The sequence below is a fragment of the Tupaia chinensis genome, unplaced genomic scaffold, assembly GCF_000334495.1.
Source record: "Tupaia chinensis unplaced genomic scaffold, TupChi_1.0 Scaffold000231_2, whole genome shotgun sequence".
NCBI lineage: Eukaryota > Metazoa > Chordata > Mammalia > Scandentia > Tupaiidae > Tupaia > Tupaia belangeri.
The window spans coordinates 1,973,332-1,978,871 of NW_006159707.1; the positions used below are offsets into that span (position 1 = coordinate 1,973,332).

The 5,540-nt window shown below is 40.2% G+C and overlaps 2 pseudogenes; both read right to left on the minus strand.

The window, feature by feature from the left end:
• Positions 1 to 1,151: 1,151 nt before the first annotated feature.
• On the minus strand, positions 1,152 to 1,801 carry LOC114007779 (40S ribosomal protein S6 pseudogene; annotated as a pseudogene).
• A 1,628-nt stretch (positions 1,802 to 3,429) lies between these two features.
• On the minus strand, positions 3,430 to 4,049 carry LOC114007780 (40S ribosomal protein S6 pseudogene; annotated as a pseudogene).
• Positions 4,050 to 5,540: the final 1,491 nt, after the last annotated feature.

Here is a 5,540-nt window from a genome sequence, read left to right on the forward strand (position 1 = left end):
AGGTTTTGCCATAGGGCCTGTGTGCTTGCTGGAGAGGAGACAGGCACAGAGAAACCCATAAATCCCCCCCCCCCCCAGGGGAGATGGCCACACCACAATCCCTTCTCCTCCATTCTCCTCTTGGGATCTTGGGCATGCACATACACGTGCCTGGAGTGAGTTTAAGCCACCCGATCCAGGACTCAAACCGCAGTCAACTGCATGGGAATCCAGGGACATAGCCATTACGCCAACTGCTGGTCCTAAGAGGAAAGTTATTTCTAATGAAAGAAAAACTGGACAAGAAAATGATCAATCAGAGGCCAGCCAGTGGTGTGGTGGTTAAGGTGCTCCCATATGGTCAACTGAACAGTGTGAGTTCCAGGTTGGCAGTTTGAAGAATTCACCAGGTTTGTGCATGTGTAAGCCTAAAATCCCAAGAGGAAAATGCAGGGAGAAGGGATTTTAGCATGGCCGTCTTCCCTGGGGGGATGATTTCTCACTTTCTCTCTCTGGTGAGCATATGTGTCCTATAGTAAATTTAATATGTTGGATAGTTGCAAAAGTCATGACACACTTTTGCATAGAAAAAGAGAAAAACACATCATGACTTTTCTTACAACGCTGAGTATATAAAGAAAATGATCAATAATCTTGGCATTCACACTAAAGTGGTGAATCCAAATCTTTTCACTAGTCTTTGGCTAATCCCCTTTCTCCTAAATGCCTAATTTAATCAACCTAATGGGTCTCAAAGTGGATCACACCCTAAGGATAGGGTAATGTGGATCAGAATCCATCAGAGGAAGCATGATTATCTTTGGAAAGAATTAAGTCAATACGACAATTTGGTCCAACTGTTCTCACCTGAGAGCACTTTACTAAGTTTTGTTCACCCTGGACACTTACTTAAGGAGACCTCAATTCAAATTGTATAAAAAAAGGTCAAAATGCACTTACAACCTGTAATAAATATACTTATGATGAGATTTAAATTGAGTCCCTTGACTAATTAACATAATGGTCTATTTCATCAAATACTTAAATTTCAATTTTCTAGTCTTTTTTTTTTTTTTTAGTAATGTGGAACTGTTCTCCTTGTCCGTTCTCCCCAACCTTATTATTATTTTTTTGAGATCTGATCTTATTTATTTGTTTCTATTATAAAAATCTTATTTTTGACTGGATTCAGACTTAGAAGTAGAACGTCTCAGAGAGGACAGCTTGTGTCTCTTGACAATCTGTTCTTGCCATTTTTCTTTGGCCTCTTTCATTCTCTTGGCCAAAAGTTTAGCATATTCTTCGTTATTTTTCTTAGTACGTTGCTTCTTGAGAGCAATTTGGCGGGGTTTGTGTTGTAGGACACATGGAGTCAAAAGATGCTGAATCTTAGGTGTTTTGGTCCTGGGTTTCTTACCTTCTTTATTTAAGGGCTTTCTTACAACATAATGGCAGAGATAATCTTCTTTAGAGAGATCGAAACTTTTGGGATTCTGCTAGTCTCCCCTTAGGCCGACGAGGCACTGTAGTATCAGTCAGTCCTGGAATATCCTTCCCTCCTTTTTTTTTTTTTTTTTTTTTTTTTGCAATTATCAAGTTGAGAATACTCTGATTGGCATCCACAATGCAACTCCGAACAGATTTGCACTTCCTTTCTTCAGTTCTCCGTGGTCTGTAACAGGAATGTCCCTTACTTCTGTGATAACAGTAATGTCCCTTACTTCTGTGACCATATGCTTCTCATAAAAAGTACGAAGTTTGCGTCGTCCACTTCAATGAGTTTCTGGCAGTCAGTGGCAGGGAAGGAGATATTCCACTTCATCTTGAAGCTCCCCAATGTTATTTTTATAAGCTGTCGAAAAGTGTTAGGCACTACACTTATGATGAATGAAGCATCCCTGTCTTCATAATGTAGTAATTCTGGAATTCCCATGTCATGAGGTTTTGTACCTTATCATTCTCAAAACCATTGTGCCTTCACATCACCTACCATAGACACTAAGCAGAACCGTTACTTTATTTTCTTATGCCGAAATTTGAGTTCAGAAGAACAGAGAGGGAGACCCAAGAAATTTTCCCTATGGCCTGTCTTGCTAGTGTACTATCCATGTGTACTATCCAGGCTCAGGAACTTACAATGAAGTCTACCCCACAGGGGCTGTTATATGTATTTAATTAAATCTTACAAGTGCACCAACAGTAGTCACCAGATTCTAAATCGAATCTCTGTGCCCTTCAGCTGATATATGTGTATGTATATATATATATATATATATATGCATATATTTGGTGTGTGAGGTTTTTGCTATAGTGCGTGCACTCTCTAGAAAGACAGAGGAAGAGACAGAGAGACAGAAAGCAAGAAATTACCCTCCAGAGGGATGGCCATGCCACAATCCCTTCTCCTCCATTCTCCTCTTGGGATCTTGGGCATGCACATACACGTGCCTGGAGTGAGTTTAAGCCACCCGATCCAGGACTCAAACCGCAGTCAACTGCATGGGAATCCAGGGACATAGCCATTACGCCAACTGCTGGTCCTAAGAGGAAAGTTATTTCTAATGAAAGAAAAACTGGACAAGAAAATGATCAATCAGAGGCCAGCCAGTGGTGTGGTGGTTAAGGTGCTCCCATATGGTCAACTGAACAGTGTGAGTTCCAGGTTGGCAGTTTGAAGAATTCACCAGGTTTGTGCATGTGTAAGCCTAAAATCCCAAGAGGAAAATGCAGGGAGAAGGGATTTTAGCATGGCCGTCTTCCCTGGGGGGATGATTTCTCACTTTCTCTCTCTGGTGAGCATATGTGTCCTATAGTAAATTTAATATGTTGGATAGTTGCAAAAGTCATGACACACTTTTGCATAGAAAAAGAGAAAAACACATCATGACTTTTCTTACAACGCTGAGTATATAAAGAAAATGATCAATAATCTTGGCATTCACACTAAAGTGGTGAATCCAAATCTTTTCACTAGTCTTTGGCTAATCCCCTTTCTCCTAAATGCCTAATTTAATCAACCTAATGGGTCTCAAAGTGGATCACACCCTAAGGATAGGGTAATGTGGATCAGAATCCATCAGAGGAAGCATGATTATCTTTGGAAAGAATTAAGTCAATACGACAATTTGGTCCAACTGTTCTCACCTGAGAGCACTTTACTAAGTTTTGTTCACCCTGGACACTTACTTAAGGAGACCTCAATTCAAATTGTATAAAAAAAGGTCAAAATGCACTTACAACCTGTAATAAATATACTTATGATGAGATTTAAATTGAGTCCCTTGACTAATTAACATAATGGTCTATTTCATCAAATACTTAAATTTCAATTTTCTAGTCTTTTTTTTTTTTTTTTAGTAATGTGGAACTGTTCTCCTTGTCCGTTCTCCCCAACCTTATTATTATTTTTTTGAGATCTGATCTTATTTATTTGTTTCTATTATAAAAATCTTATTTTTGACTGGATTCAGACTTAGAAGTAGAACGTCTCAGAGAGGACAGCTTGTGTCTCTTGACAATCTGTTCTTGCCATTTTTCTTTGGCCTCTTTCATTCTCTTGGCCAAAAGTTTAGCATATTCTTCGTTATTTTTCTTAGTACGTTGCTTCTTGAGAGCAATTTGGCGGGGTTTGTGTTGTAGGACACATGGAGTCAAAAGATGCTGAATCTTAGGTGTTTTGGTCCTGGGTTTCTTACCTTCTTTATTTAAGGGCTTTCTTACAACATAATGGCAGAGATAATCTTCTTTAGAGAGATCGAAACTTTTGGGATTCTGCTAGTCTCCCCTTAGGCCGACGAGGCACTGTAGTATCAGTCAGTCCTGGAATATCCTTCCCTCCTTTTTTTTTTTTTTTTTTTTTTGCAATTATCAAGTTGAGAATACTCTGATTGGCATCCACAATGCAACTCCGAACAGATTTGCACTTCCTTTCTTCAGTTCTCCGTGGTCTGTAACAGGAATGTCCCTTACTTCTGTGACCATATGCTTCTCATAAAAAGTACGAAGTTTGCGTCGTCCACTTCAATGAGTTTCTGGCAGTCAGTGGCAGGGAAGGAGATATTCCACTTCATCTTGAAGCTCCCCAATGTTATTTTTATAAGCTGTCGAAAAGTGTTAGGCACTACACTTATGATGAATGAAGCATCCCTGTCTTCATAATGTAGTAATTCTGGAATTCCCATGTCATGAGGTTTTGTACCTTATCATTCTCAAAACCATTGTGCCTTCACATCACCTACCATAGACACTAAGCAGAACCGTTACTTTATTTTCTTATGCCGAAATTTGAGTTCAGAAGAACAGAGAGGGAGACCCAAGAAATTTTCCCTATGGCCTGTCTTGCTAGTGTACTATCCAGGCTCAGGAAGTTAGAATGAAGTCTACCCCACAGAGGCTGTTATATGTATTTAATTAAATCTTACAAGTGCACCAACAGTAGTCACCAGATTCTAAATCGAATCTCTGTGCCCTTCAGCTGAAATTTATAAAAGGTAGACATGTCCCTCAAATATTAAATCACCAGCGTGCCTCAGATGGTTCATTCTCTTTATAGTGTCTATCTTATTTATTTCATTTATTTTGCATTTTATGTAATAAAAATCCAAACATTTCTTTTTCCATTTTTTTTAAGGATTCTTTCCTTTTATCCATGAGTGAGGGAAACAGAGTACCTTTAGTGAGGTTCCCAAACCATGATACGCCCCCCACCTCAGTCCCAGATCATGGGCATATACCAACTTAAAACCTTCCCATGTGGGTCTGTGTCCCAGACTGTTCTGTTTCTGCTGCACCACTGTCCAACCCTGTGTACCTTAGTTTTTAAACTTAACATTATATTCATGAAATTCATTCATGTAGTGAGTAGTCGTTTGTTAATTTTCATTATTGTAAAATATTTCACTGTGGAAATATATCGCAGCTTATTTACCATCTCGTAAATAGACCTTTTTTTTTTTTTTTGAGAGATTTTTGCTATAGGGTAGTGCGCTCGCCAGAGAGAAAGACAGAGAAACAGAAAGCGAGAAATCACCCCCCAGGGGTGGTGGTCATGCTGCAATCCCTTCTCCTCCATTCTCCTCTCGGGATCTTGGGCACGCACGCACACGCGCCCGGCGTGAATTCTAAGCCACCGGGTCCGGGATGTGAACTGCGGTCGACTATGTGGGAGTCCAGTGACATAGCCATTACGCTAACTGCTGGTTCTCTCGTAAATAGACCTTTTTAACTAATTCTTTTTTATAAATGTCAGAGGGCACATTTAGAGAGCGAGGGGAAACACCTTGCCATCGGGCCTGGTCACACACAATCCTTGTCCCTCTAGTTCTCTATCCAGTCATGATCCTGGGCAGGCATACACCCAGTATGTATTCAAGCCACCAGAAAAAACACTTTAGAGCCGGTACTTGAGCCCTGGTTGGCCACATGGGATCCAGCTCCTTCTGCACAGCAGTGCTTACCTCTGTGCCATGGGGCTCTGGCCCTACTCCTGGCTTTGACTCTTAAAATCTTGCCATTATGAACAGTGCTCTCATGCATAGTTCATACATGTTCCTATAGTACAA